Source organism: Neolamprologus brichardi, chromosome 11, assembly GCF_056152115.1.
Source record: "Neolamprologus brichardi isolate AB-2024 chromosome 11, ASM5615211v1, whole genome shotgun sequence".
Lineage (NCBI taxonomy): Eukaryota > Metazoa > Chordata > Actinopteri > Cichliformes > Cichlidae > Neolamprologus > Neolamprologus brichardi.
Genome location: NC_142114.1, coordinates 26,971,886 through 26,992,825, shown reverse-complemented (window position 1 = coordinate 26,992,825; position 20,940 = coordinate 26,971,886). Strand labels below are relative to the sequence as shown.

Here is a 20,940-nt window from a genome sequence, read left to right as displayed (position 1 = left end):
TAATCATTTAGACAGGTGCCTGGGCTTTTCTTGGAGAGAGGGATGATGGTTGTGGTCTTGAAGCATGTGAGAACGATGCACTGACTGAGGGAAAAGTTGAAGATGGAGGTAAGAACGTCAGCCAGCTTGTTAGCACAAGCTTCATGGGCCCGTCCACGGATGTTGTCTGGTCTGCTGCCTTGCGGGGGTTGATCTTCCTCAGGACCTTGTGTCTTGGTCTATTGAGACCGCTGTCGGGGGGAGGGTCAGGTGATGTGGGGGTTCTGGAAGGTCTGGGAGGTCTGGGGGTTGGGGGGGTGGGGGGTGGGGTCTCAAAGTTGGTGTAAAACACATTGAGATCATCCGGCAGACCACCTGGAGAGCTGATGATGTTGGTGGTGGCCCTATACTCTGTGATGTGCTGCAGGCATTGCCACATCTGCCTGGGGTCAGCAGAAGAATAGAAGCCATCCAGCTTCTCTCTGTACTGCCTCTTTGCTGCTGTCCATACTCAGGCCATGGAGAAGATCATAAAACAGCACATCGTAAGAGCAACTGACCCCCTGATGGACCCACTCCAGTTTGCTTACCATGCACACAGAGGTGTTGATGATGCCAAAATCTTTATCTTGGACTCCATCCACAAACATCTGGAGCTCCCTGATTCCTCCGCCAGACTTCTGTTTGCTGATTTCTCATCAGTGTTCAACACTCTGTAGCCTCATATCCTGGCCACTAAACTTTCCACCCGATTTTACCTGGATGATCAGCTAATCCTGTGGATATTGGACTTTTTGACCAACAGGACTCAGAAAGTTCGGGTCAACAAGTCTCTTTCCGGTCTCCGTTCCACCTCCACTGGCTCCCCCCCAGGGCTGTGTGCTCTCCCCCTGCTCTTCATCCTTTACACCGATGACTGCAGATCCACACAGCCCAACTGTCACCAGGTTAAATATGCTGACGACACAGTTCTGCTGTCACCGCTGTCAGGCCCCTTACAACACCATGGGCCTGCTCTGCAGGAGTTTGTAGAGTGGTGTAACAGCTCCGAACTTGAATTGAACGTGAGCAAAACCAAAGAGATGGTGACCTTCTCCAGTAGGCAGAGGGATCTGGCTGCTTCAGTCACCACCACCATCAACAGGAAGCCAGTGGAGGTAGTTGAGGAGTACAAATACCTGGGAACCATCTTTGACAACCTCCTGAAATTCTCTGCCAACACTGAGGAGATTCTCAGGGGGAGCCACCAACGGCTATACCTCCTTAGGAAACTCAACTCCTTTGGAGTCCGCACACCCATCATGATGACTTTTTACTATGCCTACCTGGAAAGCATCATGACTTTCTCCATCACCTGCTGGTTCACTCCCTCAGCCTTCAGAACAGGAAGAGACTGCAGCACACTGCATCAGTGTGCTCTAAAACATTGGACACAACACTGGCTGAGAGAATGGAGAAAGCTCTCTTACTGGTAATAATAATCAAGTGAGGCTAACTTGTTAACAAACACTATACAAAGTAAAAATAACTTGAACTGCAATTTTGAAAAGACAACTTTTTTTTTTAAGTAAAGCTCTGACTTGTATTATGAGTATGAGTCTGTGGTTTGGGAGAGAGTCCTGTAACTCTGTCTGCAAAATACAGTATATAATGACCGATGTTGGGCAATTAATTATATAGTTACTTCTTCAAAAAAGTTACTGAGTTGTGCAAAGTTTTTTTGCAGCGGTTTACCTAAAAATGCTGCCAAGGCATTTTTAAAATAAACATATAAAACTATTTACAGAACAATCAGGTGTTCTGCATCAAATCTGATGCCACACATATTATTTATGCCACTCCAAAAAATAATTTCTGTCCACTATGAGATGAAGGAGAACAACAACCTGATACCTGCAGGCCTGACAACAAATGTATCACTCCTGTAACACCTGTAACATTCAGCAGTCGCCTCATTGTTCTGACACACACAACAAAACTATTGACTACACTACACACTAACTACACAAGATTTGCGCTAAATTTTGCAAATCTCTCACATCTCAAAACACCGCCGTCACTCCTAAAACTTCCCCCTCCCTAAACAACTAAATGTCATGTTTTGATTGGTCGACATGGTACATTATATCACTGTAATCCAGGAGTGATAAAAAGGTGGTAGCACTAAGCCTTTTTTGTTGCAGTGAAAGAGAAGCACAACCCATTTTGGAAAAAGAACCCAAACTTCACCCTAAGTTTCTTTAACAGGTGTGGCCTAGAGGAAAGATTATCATCAATCACAATACCTAAGTATTTATGTGAGGTCAAAGTTTCAATAGAAATGCCTTGAGCAAATACAAGAGACAGAAAAACTGCAGCCCCCCGTCTTTCTATTAAGAACAACATGGCCTTTTTTGCATTTAAAACCATTCGGAGCCCACACAGCTGTGAGTGTATACATTAATTAGAGCTAGCTGTAATTGTTTGAAAACCACGACCATGGTACAAGCACAGCAATAAATAATTGTATCATCTGCACTAAAATGGACAGATGCATTTAGATTTTGTACCAAGCCATCGAAATAAATAGACAGTGAATAGTGTAGGTCCAAGACAGAATCCTGCAGCACTCAGTAAGTGAGATTAAAAAAAAATGGGAGAGAGAAATGTTAGGTCTGAAAGGCCTATTTCCAATAGTGGACGCTAAAGTGATGCCATACAGAGTAAGCATCTGGTAGATTCTATATTTCTAAGATTTTTAGGTAAAGGTTTTATCTGAATTTAGAAGCGGGAAATCATCCACACCTTTATATCTTTAAGACATTTCACTAATTGGGCAAAGTCTGGTTTATGGATAGATCAAGCTGTGTAGCAATGACACTGGAAATTGGAGTCTATCAGATAGACAATTACCCTCCTAGGACCTGGCGTCCACATATGTGGACATCACATTTTGGGATGTCTGACCCCAAATAATAAATTCTGCTCTACAAGGGCCCGATAGCCACTTACGAGGACATCATACTGCCACTGTTCTATTGAAAATTTAAACATATGTCCAAATATGTGGATCTCATTTTTTCTCAGAAACAAAAAACAGTTAAAAATATAAAATCTGGAATTTTTTTTTTTTTTTTACTTTCAGTAGGTCCCAACATGCCCAAATATCAAAGAGAAATTAAAAACGCATGTCATGGAAGAGTTTGGGTGTTAAGAGGTTAAATAAGACAAACTCATGTCTTTTGATGTGAGAATTTCTTTGTTTCAAGTCTTCCTCAGGTTGTAGTTAAAATAATTTTATTTTTGTAGGGAAAAAAAAACAAAAAATGTTTACTCATTTTATTGTGCTTATTTTACTAAGATTCAGCTAGGACCCTTTCTAACTGTCAATGATAGTTTAAAAAATCGCATAGCATGGGGAATTTCTCCACTTCTGAAATCACGTATTTCAGAGGTGACTTACAGTAAGGGTATCTAACATAATTCATCCTCTTTCTTCTTATTTAGCTGCAAGCAACACTCGCTAAGCAGGGTGTGACTGACTTCAAACTGACATGGACAAAAAAGCCTGTGCAGAACAGCAGGAAGAAACCTGATGGTACACACACACACACACACACACACACACACACACACACAGAATGAGTTTTCTCTGAATATTTAAGTGGTTTTATCTCATTTCAGATGCTTGTTTGAACGTGTGAGATTGACTTCCAGAGGACTGTGCTACAACACTGTTCATTCAAAGGATCACTTTAAATTGTACACTCTTTAAATTTGTTATTAGTTAATTATATTAGTCTAGGTATAAAACGGCATGTTTTGTGTGCATTAAGTCTGAATTGTAAACATTCAACATATCTCATTTCAGTTTTGTATTTAAAGGTAGTATATTTGACACCACATGTGTGACATTGAAGCAATACATTAGGGATCTATTTTATTCAAATAATGCTGTTTTGTTAAACCTGCTGGTGTATCTCAGTTGCTTGCAAAGTGTCCATTAGGAGACATGTCTGATGAGTCTGTTAATTGGATTACTGAGACTCAGTTACAGTGGCTTGCAAAAGTACTCGACCCCCTTGAACTTTTACCACATTTTGTCACATTACAGCCACAAACATGAGTCAATTTTATTGGAATTCCACGTGAAAGACCAATACAAGGTGGTGTACACGTGAGAAGTGGAACGAAAATCATACATGACTCCAAACATTTTTTTTACAAATAAATAACTGAAAAGTGGGGTGTGCGTAATTATTCAGCCCTCTTTGGTCTGAGTGCAGTCAGTTGCCCATAGACATTGCCTGATGAGTGCTAATGACTAAATAGAGAGCACCTGTGTGTAATCTAATGTCAGTACAAGTACAGCTGCTCTGTGACGGCCTCAGAGGTTGTCTAAGAGAATATTGGGAGCAACAACACCATGAAGTCCAGAGAACACACCAGACAGGTCAGGGATAAAGTTATTGAGAAATTTAAAGCAGGCGTAGGCTACAAAAAGATTTCCCAAGCCTTGAACATCCACGGAGCACTGTTCAAGCGATCATTCAGAAATGAAAGGAGTATGGCACAACTGTAAACCTACCAAGACAAGGCCGTCCACCTAAACTCACAGGCCGAACAAGGAGAGCGCTGATCAGAAATGCAGCCAAGAGGCCCATGGTGACTCTGGACGAGCTGCAGAGATCTACAGCTCAGGTGGGGGAATCTGTCCATAGGACAACTATTAGTCGTGCACTGCACAAAGTTGGCCTTTATGGAAGAGTGGCAAGAAGAAAGCCATTGTTAACAGAAAACCATAAGAAGTCCCGTTTGCAGTTTGCCACAAGCCATGTGGGGGACACAGCAAACATGTGGAAGAAGGTGCTCTGGCCAGATGAGACCAAAATAGAACTTTTTGGCCAAAATGCAAAACGCTATGTGTGGCGGAAAACTAACACTGCACATCACTCTGAACACACCATCCCCACTGTCAAATATGGTGGTGGCAGCATCATGCTCTTCTTCAGCGGGGACAGGGAAGCTGGTCAGAGTTGATGGGAAGATGGATGGAGCAAAATAGAGGGCAATCTTGGAAGAAAACCTCTTGCAGTCTGCAAAAGACTAGGGACTGGGGTGGAGATTAACCTTCCAACAGGACAACGACATAAAGACAGGGCAACAATGGAATGGTTTAAAACAAAACATATCCATGTGTTAGAATGGCCCAGTCAAAGTCCAGATCTAAATCCAATTGAGAATCTGTGGCAAGATCTGAAAACTGCTGTTCACAAACGCTGTCAATCTAATCTAATTGAGCTGGAGCTGTTTTGCAAAGAAGAATGGGCAAAGATTTCAGTCTCGAGATGTGCAAAGCTGCTAGAGACGGACCCTAAAAGACTGGCAGCTGTAATTGCAGCAAAAGGTGGTTCTACAAAGTATTGACTCAGGGGGCTGAATAATTACGCTCAGCCCACTTTTCAGTTATTTATTTGTAAAAAATGTTTGGAATCATGTATGATTTTCGTTGCACTTCTCACGTGTACACCACTTTTGTATTGGTCTTTCACATTCAAGGGGGCCGAATACTTTTGCAAGCCACTGTATTCAGCTTTGTAGTTAATTCTGATCTACACAATTAGGAATGTGTTTGACACTAAGAAGGAACATTTCAAGGATTTGTATTGTGAGTGTCCTCTAACATTTGCCACTATGAATCTATTTATTTTCTCTTTCATTTAGTAAGCACTATTTTTCCCTCTTAAATACTATAACCTGTTTTATGAAAGGATTATCAAATTAAGTTGTATTGTTTATTTATTTCCTTATTTATTTTAGGAAATCTGAAAATAAATTCTCCTGTATGTGTGTATTATGAGCTTAGTCCCTCACACAAGACAAGTAAAGTCACTCTGTAACAATACCAATTTTTAGTAGTTGTTTAGTTGTTGTTAAAACTAAATACATAGTACAGAATAAACACAACATTATAAAAATCTGTTCTTGGGTCTGGTCACTCAACTGGGAGTTCAGATAAGGATCCAAAAGGGTGGAGTGCTCACTCTAGGTCAGCTCACTCTTTTTACTAGTTGTAATTTATTCCTTTGCATTTGTCAAAACTAAAGACAAATACAGCCTATTTATAAAGGTATGTAATTAGTTTTTGAGCCATGCAATCTAAACTAGACTCATATAGTTATATAGGTGAACGTAAACATTAATTCCCAGGTGAGGTCACTAGACTTCAGGTAGAGAAAAAAAAAACTACTTGCTTGACTTGTGAAATAAAAACAAAGGATGTTTCCACATTTACCTCATTGCTGTTATTCAATTCTTTACAGTTCAAACTCTCATTTTTATTGTAACAAACAAGCAACTTTTTTTTTTTACTTTCTTTTACTGCCGTATAAATAAATGGTCTGTATTTGTACAGCGCTTTACTAGTCCCTAAGGACCCCAAAGCGCTTTACACATCCAGTCATCCACACACTGGTGATGGCAAGCTACATTGTAGCCACAGCCATCCTGGGGCGCACTGACATAGGTGAGGCTGCCGGACACTGGCACCACCGGGCCCTCTGACTACCACCAGTAGGCAACGGGTGAAGTGTCTTACCCAAGTATACAACAACTGAGACTGTCCAAGCCAGGGCTCGAACCAGCAACCTTCCGATAATAAGGCGACTTCTCAACTCTTGGGCCACGACCGCTCAAGAGTTGAGTCGCATACACAAATAAATGCAATCAGACTGCAAGCTTATATGTAGTTTCCAGGATATTTAAAGCTAGAATGAGAGACAAAGCCCTCATTTGTCAGGAGCCTCTTCTGGAACAGCTCCAAATTTGAATTTGGGAGATTTTATTAATTGTGTTTTGTCATCAGACTTTCATCATTTACATGCAGTACCTTCAAAAGGTATCCATTTTTGCGCTGAAGGTCCTAACATCATGAGACAATTTCTCTTCCCTTACTGCCCTCCACAAACAGATGTCCCCAGAGGTTCAACAACCTGTAAACTGAGGTCTGTGTAGATTGTGCAAAGAATGTCGCACAAACATGGAAATACAAAGGAAATACATGGAAATACATTTTTAAAATAAAATTTCCAGGGTTTGTTAAAAAACGAACCTTTTTGGAAATACTTTTGAGTCTTTACGCATCATAGCATTTTATCATTTATCATATGTAGCAAGTTCAAATTACAGATTTGAATATTTGCACTATAACAAAGTCCAATTTTTGTTGCTTATCAAGTTTTTCTCCTTTTTTTTTTTCTTTTTTTTTTCCCAAATTCTACTTCCTCTCAGTACTGCGGTGTCATCTTATTATTTTCAAACCATTTTGTTTTGGAAAATCTAATTGTACAAGCTCGCCAGGCTAACTCAACTAAACAACTTAAAGAGACACCAAACCATTGTGACTGTTACAAGTGCCACAGGATTTTATCTTGTTTTAGTTGTTTTGAGTATGAGTATGACCTGGTTATGGCGTTCCATGTGTCCTGCTTGCTAACATCTTCCACCCCACTGTTATCTGCTGAATTACCTCAAGGGCATTTTTGCACAGTCTGCAACTGGGATCTTGTGTGTGGTTGTGGTAGTCCTCAGCAGTGTTGGGCAAGTTACTTTGAAAAAGTAATTAATTATAGTTACTAGTTACTACTTCAAAAAAGTAACTGAGTTAGTAATTGAGTTACAATATTCTAAAGTAATTAATTACTTGAAAAGTAGCTATTGCGTTACTTTAAAAAAAAAAAGTTTAACCCTCTGGAGTCCAGGGTATAATTTGCCATTTTTAACTACTTTTGATTTTCCCTCCACATTTTACCTTTAAAAACTATTTACTTTGTCTTGTTTGGTATCATTCTTTTCGGCACAACTTCACGTGTCTGAATTTACAGTTATGTTTTCATTTTGACATACTGTATTAACACAACTGATCTAAAATCACAAACATGTTTAATGAATCATATTTCATAACTGTAAATAAAAATATAAATTGTCAATTTTAAAATCATATGCGCAAGTTTTGCAAACAAAGTTATTTGCATCCATTTACCTTTTACACTTTTTAAAATAACCATTTCAAACTATTTACAGAACCATCAGCTGTTCTGCATTCAATAAGATGCCACACAAATTATTTGTGCCACTCCAAAAAAATAATTTCTGTCCACTATAAAGGAGAACATCACAGCCTGATACCTGCAGGTCTGACAGCAGCAGGTATATCACTCCTTTTTCTACTTGGAGACAGCAGTCACCTAATTGTTCTGACGCACAACACAAAACTATCCACAACAATACACACTAACTACACAAGACAACACATTAACTACACACTCCAAACACGCTAAATCTCTCACATCTCAAAACTCTCTCTCTCTCTCTCTCTCTCTCTCGCCATCACTCCTAAAACTTCCTGTTTTTTTTTTTCTCTCTCATGAGCAGAGAGTGCTTGCTAGCGCTGTCCTTAGACAGTAAACACGGTAAAAACGCCACATATATATTGTTTATCATGACTCTGGTTTTACGTGGCTTATCAACACAATTTAAAAACTGGTATATATCACCTTCTTGCTTTGTCTTTAAGTGGTCATGTAATTGGCCTACCACAACTACTTTATTCTTCCTCAGTCAAACAGCAGCACTCATGCGATTGTTTTGCCCCTTAGCTCCAGGTGTTGTGCTAGACAGTGATCGTGATTACCGTCCGTGGGAGCGCGCGCAGCTGCTTAAAGCTGTAGCGTCCAGATTACTTACATAGTCAGCTACAACTGATATAAGATGCGGTAAGCTGAACACAGCTTCAACCTTCTGTTTGTTGAAAAATAGTAACGGACCGCATTTTCTTGTTAGTAATTGTAACGGCGTTGTAACAATAGGAATAGTAATTAGTTAGATTACTCGTTACTGAAAAAAGTAACGCCGTTACTTGTAACGCAGTTATTCCCATCACTGGTCCTCAGCACCTATCAATCTTGTCCTTAGGTCTTGTTCCTGTGTGGTCTTTCAGTCTTTCTCAACATCAGCCACTTCCTATATTTGGTGGTGATACATGCCGTCCAGAAGCCGTCCAGAAGCCTGTCCTTCCATGGTGGTTCCTCTCCTTTCTCAGGTTTCTGCTGCCTGATGTACTCACTAAGTACACAACCAGCCAATGGGTCTTTGTTTCATCCTGAATAGTGGTTCTGACACTTACTAGGATAAATAAAAGCTAAGGTGGAATGTCTCAGTTGGCAAAATTATGGATTTCAATTACGTTTACCAGAGAAATATCAATAACATAGTAAAAAGTAGTTTTTACAATTTGTCTATGCTTTTAATTGATGATGGTGGGATAAGGTCGTCAGACTGGTGGACCACTGACATAGAGGCCTTGCCCTGCAAAGATCCAGCGGGAAACCCCAAGTTATAATTGTTAAAGTCCAAAACTACCAAGACTACGTCAATGTGCTATGGGGGGCCTGGAAGCAAGGCCCGTTGCAATACAAGGGGAACCCAGTGGTTTTCCTGAATAAACCACAAGCACTGCCAAAGCTTGCTCTGCTTTGAACGATGTGAGGGACCTACCTCAAGGGTGTCCAGATAACCAAAACGGAATAATGTTTAAAGCCAGATGCCATACTTTAAAGGGGTGAGAGTAAAGAGTTTCTGGATCCGGAGAAGGGAATGTTATACGTGAAAAAGATCGACTTATTGACTGAAACTGTCGGATGAAGGTCCACTACTGGTTGACTCTTGTTTATAGCCAGTCCAAGATGATGTGGAGCTTTGCAGGAAGGAAGGTTTGGTCGACAGTGCAATTACATTGTAAACCTGTTAAGGCTGGAAAAATAACCGATTACACTACTTAAGATGTTTATTAAAGAACAAGTTAGTGGCCCAGTCAATTCCACTCCTCTTCTGTTGGCTGATCCCATCTGCGCGTGGTCTTCATGCCGCACCCAACCTCGCTCATGCTCTTGTACTGCACTTTCCACTTCAGCGTCCTGCTGTATCTTTCATTGGCCACCTTGACTCAAGGCAACAATTCCCCTTGTACTCTTCTCACTTCTAACTCTGTTGCCACCACTGAAGGCCCCGAGCTTCTGGTTGACAAGGTCTTTGATGTCCTTTGCTTGGCTAGCACACAACCGATAGAAGACAAAACTAGGAGTCTTATTTCTCAATAGGGACGCAAGTAAAACAGAGAAAATGCTGGACAAGCAGAGTCGTCTAAACAGTGAACATCAATTCCCTTGTGACCAAAGAAGCAAAAGACCCATGTTTCCGCCCGGTTTCGGACCGGGGACCTTTCGCGTGTGAGGCGAATGTGATAACCACTACACTACGGAAACGGTGAGCGACGGCTCGCTTGGCTTTGGAATGTGTCTTAATCAGTAATCTGGCCAATCTGACAAATCTGATGGCATGTTACTATCATGCCCTTGAACGGAAGGAACCATGAAGAAGAGACAGACGCTCGCTAGCAAGGAATCTGAACTATAGTCTCGATGTTAGGCTCACTTAAACTTTTGACATTTAGGAGTTCTCTGAAGCAAGCGCAGCTCGACATATGCTGGCCTAAGAACCCCAGAACCTCGAGCAGCAGAACTGTTGCCTAAAGAGGCCATGCGTTTGATCGCGTTGTGCATTGGCTGAAAATAGGCCCAAGTCCTGTGCAGGCCAGCTAGAGCCACTCATTTCCAAGAGCTTAGTCTGTGCCTGCATCTTCAGTGAATATGGTGACTGGAGACATGTTGATTTGTGTGAAATTTCCTGAAATTTGGGCTATAGACAACTTTTTAGCAACATGAGCATCCAAAGGTTACAAGCGTCAGAGCCCTGTACAAGATTTGAGTACTTTCTCTCCTCTGTGTCCCAAACAGCAGTACAACCCCATAAGAGAAAGCAATGCCTGCAGGCAGACACTTTTGTATCGGGAAACAAAGAAGCATGTTTCCGCCTGGTTTCGGACCAGGGACCTTTTGCGTGTTAGGCGAACGTGATAACCACTACACTACGGAAACGGAGCGTGCATGCCCTCTCGTCATTAGAGGGGCATTTCGATGCCTTCTTACATTTGAGGACTTTTATGACAGATCATGTAGGACTAGTGAGAAGCGGGGGAACTCCCATTTGTGTCATTTTTCAAGCATTCCCCCATTTATGGTTATATTGACAATCCAAATTGTGATCTCGAGATAGCATCTCTTCAAATGGGAGCTGATCTTCTTGTTGACAAGCTCTTTGATGTTCTTTGTCAGGCTAGCACACAACCTACAGAAGACAAACCCAAGAGACTTATTTGTTAATAGGGACGCAAGTAAAGCAGAGAAAACGCTGGACAAGCAGAGTTCTCTTGGACTAGCTTCTCTTCTCATGGGAGCTCTTGCTAGAAGACATTTTTGACTTGTGAGTGCACAGGTGGAATTGATGTTTTTTCAAACCCATTATAGGACTAGATTGTTAGATTGACTAGGATGTGGTCGAGAAATTCCACAGGGTCTTTTTGAATGATGGACTCTGTGCAAAAAAATGCACTTGGCGTGCGATTAACGGATGTGTGGTCATTCCAGGTAAAAGGCAGAGCAGAGAAGGAGACTGTTCACTCCCCGTCGGGGAATCGAACCCCGGTCTTCCGCGTGACAGGCGGAGATACTGTCCACTATACTAACGAGGACCTGCAAGGCACTGTCGGGGACACGTCAAGGTGGGATTCGCAGCAGGTATGACACACAAATTGTCGTCGGCCATGTAAAAATCCCCATCACTTTACCAGGAACTACAGTTTTATGGGTGTTTGACAGAGAACTTTTTTCTGCTTGCAGGAGGGTTCCATGGTGTAACGGTTAGCACTCTGGACTTTGAATCCAGTGATCTGAGTTCAAATCTCAGTGGAGCCTCATTTGGCTTTCTTGCCCTTTGCTCCGCAGTTGCATTAGCATTAGCACACGCTAGCATGAGAGTCTAATTACTTATAGAACAAGTTAGTGGCCCAGTCAATTCCACTCCTCTTCTGTTGGCTGATCCCATCTGCGCGTGGTCTTCATGCCGCACCCAACCTCGCTCATGCTCTTGTACTGCACTTTCCACTTCAGCGTCCTGCTGTATCTTTCATTGGCCACCTTGACTCAAGGCAACAATTCCCCTTGTACTCTTCTCACTTCTAACTCTGTTGCCACCACTGAAGGCCCCGAGCTTCTGGTTGACAAGCTCTTTGATGTCCTTTGCTTGGCTAGCACACAACCGATAGAAGACAAAACTAGGAGTCTTATTTCTCAATAGGGACGCAAGTAAAACAGAGAAAATGCTGGACAAGCAGAGTCGTCTAAACAGTGAACATCAATTCCCTTGTGACCAAAGAAGCAAAAGACCCATGTTTCTGCCCGGTTTCGGACCGGGGACCTTTCGCGTGTGAGGCGAATGTGATAACCACTACACTACGGAAACGGTGAGCGATGGCTCGCTTGGCTTTGGAATGTGTCTTAATCAGTAATCTGACCAATCTGACAAATCTGATGGCATGTTACTATCATGCCTTTGAACGGAAGGAACCATGGAGAAGAGACAGACGCTCGCTAGCAAGGAATCTGAACTATAGTCTCGATGTTAGGCTCACTTAAACTTTTGACATTTAGGAGTTCTCTGAAGCAAGCGCAGCTCGACATATGCTGGCCTAAGAACCCCAGAACCTCGAGCAGCAGAACTGTTGCCTAAAGAGGCCATGCGTTTGATCGCGTTGTGCATTGGCTGAAAATAGGCCCAAGTCCTGTGCAGGCCAGCTAGAGCCACTCATTTCCAAGAGCTTAGTCTGTGCCTGCATCTTCAGTGAATATGGTGACTGGAGACATGTTGATTTGTGTGAAATTTCCTGAAATTTGGGCTATAGACAACTTTTTAGCAACATGAGCATCCAAAGGTTACAAGCGTCAGAGCCCTGTACAAGATTTGAGTACTTTCTCTCCTCTGTGTCCCAAACAGCAGTACAACCCCATAAGATAAAGCAATGCCTGCAGGCAGACACTTTTGTATCGGGAAACAAAGAAGCATGTTTCCGCCTGGTTTCGGACCAGGGACCTTTCGCGTGTTAGGCGAACGTGATAACCACTACACTACAGAAACGGAGCGTGCATGCCCTCTCGTCATTAGAGGGGCATTTTGATGCCTTCTTACATTTGAGGACTTTTATGACAGATCATGTAGGACTAGTGAGAAGCGGGGGAACTCCCATTTGTGTCATTTTTCAAGCATTCCCCCATTTATGGTTATATTGACAATCCAAATTGTGATCTCGAGATAGCATCTCTTCAAATGGGAGCTGATCTTCTTGTTGACAAGCTCTTTGATGTTTTTTGTCAGGCTAGCACACAACCTACAGAAGACAAAACCAAGAGACTTATTTGTTAATAGGGACGCAAGTAAAGCAGAGAAAACGCTGGACAAGCAGAGTTCTCTTGGACTAGCTTCTCTTCTCATGGGAGCCCTTGCCTAGAAGACATTTTTGACTTGTGAGTGCACAGGTGGAATTGATGTTTTTTCAAACCCATTATAGGACTAGATTGTTAGATTGACTAGGATGTGGTGGAGAAATTCCACAGGGTCTTTTTGAATGATGGACTCTGTGCAAAAAAATGCACGTAGCGTGCGATTAACGGGTGTGTGGTCATTCCAGGTAAAAGGCAGAGCAGAGAAGGAGACTGCTCACTCCCCGTCGGGGAATCGAACTCCGGTCTTCCGCGTGACAGGCGGAGATACTGTCCATTATACTAACAAGGACCTGCAAGGCACTGTCGGGGACACGTCAAGGTGGGATTCGCAGCAGGTATGACACACAAATTGTCGTCGGCCATGTAAAAATCCCCATCACTTTACCAGGAACTACAGTTTTATGGGTGTTTGACAGAGAACTTTTTTCTGCTTGCAGGAGGGTTCCATGGTGTAACGGTTAGCACTCTGGACTTTGAATCCAGTGATCTGAGTTCAAGTCTCAGTGGAGCCTCATTTGGCTTTCTTGCCCTTTGCTCCGCAGTTGCATTAGCATTAGCACACGCTAGCATGAGAGTCTAATTACTTATAGAACAAGTTAGTGGCCCAGTCAATTCCACTCCTCTTCTGTTGGCTGATCCCATCTGCGCGTGGTCTTCATTCTGCACCCAACCTCGCTCATGCTCTTGTACTGCACTTTCCACTTCAGCTTCCTGCTGTATCTTTCATTGGCCACCGTGACTCAAGGCAACAATTCCCCTTAATAATAATTTGAATTTTGATCAAGACTTTGACACAAATCGCAGGGCTGCATGAGGACGTTTAGTAAGATTCTTCTTATTGCTACATTCAACCACTGATATTTTGTGGTCCAAACATTTGAATGAATCATTAATGCAGGTTTGAATGCAAATCAGGACAAACTTGCAACTTACCAGAATGTTTTTTCAGTGCTCAGGTTCAATACAATTTACCTGCGTAATGACCTGAATCACAAACAATTTAATGCCTACCATGTTTTATCAATGAGGAAAACTCAATGTAAACACATATTTTTTACAAGGAAACTCCAGGTTTAATCTTTATATTACAGTAAATGCACAACATCTAAATTCTTTTAAGTGAGAGAAATCTTTTCAAGAATTTTTTGATATATGATGATTTTATGTAGAAACTAATTTGCATGTACTTTCCTTACATCTGAGCTGGCCTTGTGCAAACCTTTGGATTTGAATGATACCTTAAAGGAGCTTTGAATGCAAACAGACACAGAAAAAAAAACTTCAACCAATCAAACAAACATTAAAAAAAAAAAAAAAATCCCTCCACACTCATTTTCAGTAATTTTAATAATGATGTTTTTTTCCCCTCAGGCTCAAATTTAATATGAGCTAGACCTGCTAGAAAACGCAAGACAAAAAAAGTCAAATCTATTTTGGGTTGTTAAACAGCTGTTAGAATTACTTTGCTATTCAGGTTTTATTTATGCATGTTTCTTCATTTTATTTTTTTAATGTAGATATGATTAAAAAAAATGTTTATTAAAGCTTCCAAAATGTTATTTCTCCTCAATCAAATCTCATGTTGGATCTTTTTTGTCCCCAGAGTTAATCAAAGTTGACATAGATGCGTTTGTGGTCCTTCTGCTTTAAGGTAAGATTTCCCCCCCCCAAAAAAAAATAATCAAATTGATTTTTGGAAATCAAATATTTAAATATTACTTAAATATTTAATAAGCTTTATTACTAATAATAAAATCAACCCAACAATCTTCCCCATGGTACACAACTGTCGACAACTGGTATCTGAGAGTTGACCTGAATATGGCTCAATAAATAAATATGAGCTACTTTATGTCATGTGAAGGGTGTTGCAGGTAGAAGTGGTAGTAAGGAGGACCCACACTGCAGACACTTGGAGGTAAAATGTAAACTCAAAATGTAAACCAGCTTTAAAGCTGAACTCAAAAGTTACAAAAATGAAAATTACAAAATAAACTCGTGCTGGCAGACAGCACACACAGTAAGATGAGGGTAGATCACGACTCAAATCACTTTTTCTGTTTCACTTGTTTGGCAAATGTGTAAACCACTGCACTGTGTAGCCAGTCAAGCCCACCATGAAGGTGAAAAAACTGCTATGGGCCCCAGTTGTTTTCTGGATTTTTCAGTTGGCAACACACAGTGATCTCTTCAGGAACCAAAAGGGCAAAACCCATGTAGGGCCCTAAGGACAAAACTGCTTTAGATAAGCATCTTAGATAAGAGATAAGATAAGATAAAACTTTATTAATCCCTTGGGTGGGTTCCTCTGGGAAATTCGGTTTCCAATAGCACAGCACCGACAGAAGTTACAGAACGTGAGACGAATATTATATATATACACATATATAAATACAGAGACATATATAAATAAAATATACGAAAGGGATAAATAGAATAAATAGGAATACAAGGGAATTGCACATTTCAAGTATTGAAGTCTATTGCACCGTTGTCTATTAACAAAAAGTATTGCACAAAAAGTATTGCACAATGAAAAGGCACTACAGCTTAGTACAGCTTAGTTGTTCCCCCCTCCTTTGTCCTCCTGTTTCCCCTCCCTTTCCCCTCCAGAGAGGAGTTAAACAGTCTGATGGCGTGTGGGACAAAGGAGTTTTTAAGTCTGTTGGTTCTTGTCTTTGGGAGAAGCAACCTGTCACTGAACAGACTCCTCTGGTTGTTTATGGCCGTGTGCAGAGGATGCCCAGCATTGTCCATAATGTCCAGCAGTTTCTTTAGTGTCCTTTTCTCTGCCACTGTCACCAGAGTGTCCAGCTTCATGCCGACCACAGAGCTAGCCTTTTCTGATCAGTTCTTCCAGCCTGGATGAGTCCTTCTTTGCTGTGCTGCTCCCCCAGCACACCACAGCATAGAAAAGTACTCCACTGACTGGTAAAACATCCTCAGGAGCTTCCTGCAGATGTTAAAAGACCTCAGCCTCCTGAGGAAGTACAGTCGGCTTTGGGCTTTTTTATACAGGTGCTCTGTGTTGCATGACCAGTCCAGTTTGTTGTCCACCCACAGCCCGAGGTACTTGTACTTGTTGACCACCTCCACCTCCTCCCCCTCTATTTGAACCGGCAGTGGACCTGCTCTGGACCTCCCAAAGTCCACAACCAGTTCCTTGGTCTTTGAGGTGTTGAGTTGCAGGTGGTTTGTGTGACTCCATGTGACGAAGTTCCTCACCAGACTCCGGTACTCCTCTTCATGATCATCGCAGATACACCCCATGATGGCTGTGTCGTCTGCAAACTTCTGAATATGGCATAATTCAGAGTTGTAGCAGAAGTCAGAGGTGTACAGGGTGAAGAGAAGCTCCTGACCAGTGTCAGATGTGATGTCCTTCAGTCTGACGTACTGTGGTCTGTCAGTGAGGGAGTCGGAGATCCAAGTGACCAGGCAGGGGTCCACCTGCATCCTGTTCAGTTTTTCCTGGAGCAGACAGGGCCGGATGGTATTAAAGGTACTGGAAAAGTCAAGAAACAGGATCCTGACCGTGCCTTTTCCCTTGTCCAGGTGTGAGTGGGCTCTATGTAGGAGGTACAGGATGACATCCTCCACTCCAACATCCGCCTTGTATGCGAACTGTAGTGGGTCCTGAGCATGTTGCACCTGTGGTTGGAGGAGGTTGAGGAAGAGCCGCTCTAGAGTCTTCATAAGATGTGACATCAGTGCCACCGGTCGGAAGTCATTCAGCTCATTGGGCCGGTTTCTTTTGGGGACCGGGACGATGCAGGATGTCTTCCATAGGGCGGGCACTCTCCCCAGTTGCAGACTGAGGTTGAAGACTCGTTATAGCGGCTCCCCAAGTTCAGCAGCACACGCCTTTAGCATCCTTGGACACACCTTGTCTGGGCCTGCTGCCTTTCTGGGGTGAAGCTTCCTCAGTTGTCTCCTGACCTGATCCACTGTGACACTGGGAGATGATTGGAAGGGGGGGTGGGGGGGGGGGGGGTGGAGATGTCCTGCTGTTGAGAGATGGGTTGGAGGAAGGGGGTGTCATAGTGTCAGGAAGGGGGGGAAGCGAGGGAGGTAGGAGAGTGGGGAGAGGGCTCTGTAGTAAACTGTGTTGCTTTCATCTCCTCCTTCACTTTGCTCCTGAAAGCCTTTTTTTTCATGTTGAGGACAGTTTTGACTTCCTGTGTTACCCACGGTTTGTTATTAGGATAACACAGTACCGTCTTATCAGGGGCGACCGTGTCCACACAAAAGTTGAGGTAGTCTGTCAGACAGTTTGTCGCCCCCTCTATGTCCTCACCATGTGGGCTCAGAAGCACATCCCAGTCTGTGGTGTCATAGCAGTCTCTCAGAGCATCCTCCTTTTCTGGGGTCCATCTCCTGATGGAGCGTGTTGTGACAGGCTGCCTTTGGACGAGGGGTGTGTATTGTGGCTGTAGGTAAACCAGGTTGTGGTCTGACTTCCCTAGTGGGGGGAGGGGGTGGCTCTGTATGCATCTCTCACATTGGCATACAGTAGGTTAATTGTCCTGTTGCTCCTTGTGGGACAATTCACAAACTGGTGAAAAGCAGCCAGAGTAGAATCCAGTGTGGCATGATTAAAGTCTCCAGATATATAGGGCGATCGTGGCTCAAGAGTTGGGAGTTCGCCTTGTAATCGGAAGGTTGTCGGTTCGAGTCGTTGTGTCCTTGGGCAAGACACTTCACCCGCTGCCTACTGGTGGTAGTCAGAGGGCCCGTGGCGCTAGTGTTTGGCAGCCTCGCCTTTGTCAGTGCCCCAGGGCGGCTATGGCTACAATGTAGCTTACCATCACCAGTGTGTGAATGTGTGTGTGATGGGTGGATGACTGGATGTGTAAAGCGCTTTGGGGTCCTCAGGGACTAGTAAAGCGCTATAAAAATACATGCCATTTACCATATAATAATGAAAGCCTCCGGGTTTTGTGTCTGCAGTCTTGCTGTAACTGTGTGTATTTCCTCACAATTTGAAGCCTACATGGGATAAATGTGGGTTGGCCCTGCATCTATACAAGATGAGAGGCTTATTGCCTTCCCTTCAGTTGAGCTGTAATGTTAGTGAGCTACATGCTTCGTTTGGTTGGCAGTTGTAGGTTATGATGGAATTTGTCACGTTTAATCTTTTGAGGTCTAAGTTGTCATTGGTAAGGACCTCAACCCCAACACTAACCTGAGACAATCAGAATATAAATTTTTGTTTTCATTAAATTGTTTTGTCCATCAGGAAATAAATAAAATGATCATCCTAACTGACACAAATCAAAAACTATTTGTCTGTTGTCACCTTCTCCAACTTATAGGGTTAGGTTTAGAGCAGGAGTATTAAACTAAAATTTGAGGAGGTCCAGTGGGAGAAAATCTTCTCAAGGGGCTGTACCAACTATGACAAATGAGGAAGTTCAGAGTCTCTCCAGAGATCCTCAGGATTTTCTATACAGGCACTGTGGAGAGCATCCTCACATCAGCCTCATATCCTGGCCACTAAACTTTCCACCCGATTTTACCTGGATGATCAGCTAATCCTGTGGATATTGGACTTTTTGACCAACAGGACTCAGAAAGTTCGGGTCAACAAGTCTCTTTCCGGTCTCCGTTCCACCTCCACTGGCTCCCCCCCAGGGCTGTGTGCTCTCCCCCTGCTCTTCATCCTTTACACCGATGACTGCAGATCCACACAGCCCAACTGTCACCAGGTTAAATATGCTGACGACACAGTTCTGCTGTCACCGCTGTCAGGCCCCTTACAACACCATGGGCCTGCTCTGCAGGAGTTTGTAGAGTGGTGTAACAGCTCCAAACTTGAATTGAACGTGAGCAAAACCAAAGAGATGGTGACCTTCTCCAGTAGGCAGAGGGATCTGGCTGCTTCAGTCACCACCACCATCAACAGGAAGCCAGTGGAGGTAGTTGAGGAGTACAAATACCTGGGAACCATCTTTGACAACCTCCTGAAATTCTCTGCCAACACTGAGGAGATTCTCAGGGGGAGCCACCAACGGCTATACCTCCTTAGGAAACTCAACTCCTTTGGAGTCCGCACACCCATCATGATGACTTTTTACTATGCCTACCTGGAAAGCATCATGACTTTCTCCATCACCTGCTGGTTCACTCCCTCAGCCTTCAGAACAGGAAGAGACTGCAGCACACTGCATCAGTGTGCTCTAAAATCATTGGACTGCCTGACAGAACTCTGGCACAGGTTTTCAGCCAATAGGCCCTTAGACAGGCAGCCAAAATCATCAACGACCCCTCTCACATTTCAATGGCTCCCCTCTGGGCGACGCCTCTGCTGCATTTTCCGCAGGACTGAGAGGAGGATAGCCACCTTTGTCCCCAAAGCCACTCTGGTTTTTAACTCCAGCTTATAAGAACGTTTCCCACACCAGAAACATAAACTACCCTCTTCTTACACTACTGACACTTTATCCACTTTTAGTCACTTGCAGTTATTTATTCACCTTTAGTCACTTTAATTTTAAAACTGTGTAATTTTAAAACTGTATATACTGTATATTCTGTGCATTTATTATTATCTTCAATGTTCAATGTTGTTTGTTAATTGCCCCTTGGGGATAAATAAAGTCTTCTGATTCTGATTCTGATTCTTCGCGGCTTTGTACTGCGTCTCATTGCCTAATCTGAGTGCAAGAGAGCGAGTACGCAGCATGGGTCGTACTTGACTGTTGATGTAGGGCTTCTGCTTGGGGAACCTTCTGATTTGTGTGGTGTGCACAATATTGTCAACACAGGTGCTGATGTACCCAGTCACATACTCAGCATAGTCCTAGTAGTCCGATGTCTAGTAGTGCCTGTCTCATGTATGTTAACAGTGCACAACACTTGTCGAGTGCAAAAAGAACAGAAAACACAAAAAACAAAAGAAAGTCGACATTCGAGAGTGGAGCGAGCAAACATGTCTGCCTCAAGGGCGCCATTGTCTTCGGTAAGGTGATATGGATTTTTCATAGATTTTTTACAGGTTGACATTATGTGGTCTGAACATTTGAATGAATCATTAGTGGAGGTTTGCATGCACATCAGCACAACCCTGCTATTTACCCAAATGTTTTTTCAGCGTGTGGAAAGAAAATCGACCTGATTTATGACCTAAAAAACAAACAATGAAAAAATTACAATGTAAGTTTACCACTGATGTAATTTACTTTGGTAAAACTCAATATAAACACAAAATGTGACTTATGTTGGTGTCACATTGTGCTTTGAACACATATCTTAATAGATATGAATAGAAGATAGAATGCCTCTATTGTCACTATACAGTTGTACAATGAGATACAGAGCAGTTCTGCAGCACTATACACATATTGACAGTATTAAATGGTAAAAAATGGTAAATGGTCTGTATTTGTATAGCGCAGAGGAAAAATATATAAAATGTACAAATATACAAGCCAGTTTTAAAAAGTAATATGTAATAAATAGCGTAATGTAATTTCACATAGAATTAGGTATTGCACAGTAGTGATTCATAGAGGAAATGGGAAAAATG

General features: G+C 42.6%; 7 non-coding genes across 7 annotated transcripts; 2 read left to right on the top strand and 5 right to left on the bottom strand.

Moving 5' to 3' along the window:
- Positions 1 to 10,207: 10,207 nt before the first annotated feature.
- trnav-cac (transfer RNA valine (anticodon CAC)) lies at positions 10,208 to 10,280 on the bottom strand. The gene has a single exon. It is a non-coding gene; the product is annotated as a tRNA-Val (tRNA).
- A 599-nt stretch (positions 10,281 to 10,879) lies between these two features.
- On the bottom strand, positions 10,880 to 10,952 carry trnav-aac (transfer RNA valine (anticodon AAC)). The gene has a single exon. It is a non-coding gene; the product is annotated as a tRNA-Val (tRNA).
- Positions 10,953 to 11,533: 581 nt separating this feature from the next.
- Positions 11,534 to 11,605, bottom strand: trnad-guc (transfer RNA aspartic acid (anticodon GUC)). The gene has a single exon. It is a non-coding gene; the product is annotated as a tRNA-Asp (tRNA).
- Positions 11,606 to 11,756: 151 nt separating this feature from the next.
- trnaq-uug (transfer RNA glutamine (anticodon UUG)) lies at positions 11,757 to 11,828 on the top strand. The gene has a single exon. It is a non-coding gene; the product is annotated as a tRNA-Gln (tRNA).
- A 474-nt stretch (positions 11,829 to 12,302) lies between these two features.
- Positions 12,303 to 12,375, bottom strand: trnav-cac (transfer RNA valine (anticodon CAC)). The gene has a single exon. It is a non-coding gene; the product is annotated as a tRNA-Val (tRNA).
- A 599-nt stretch (positions 12,376 to 12,974) lies between these two features.
- trnav-aac (transfer RNA valine (anticodon AAC)) lies at positions 12,975 to 13,047 on the bottom strand. The gene has a single exon. It is a non-coding gene; the product is annotated as a tRNA-Val (tRNA).
- Positions 13,048 to 13,852: 805 nt separating this feature from the next.
- trnaq-uug (transfer RNA glutamine (anticodon UUG)) lies at positions 13,853 to 13,924 on the top strand. The gene has a single exon. It is a non-coding gene; the product is annotated as a tRNA-Gln (tRNA).
- The last annotated feature ends 7,016 nt before the right edge of the window (positions 13,925 to 20,940 follow it).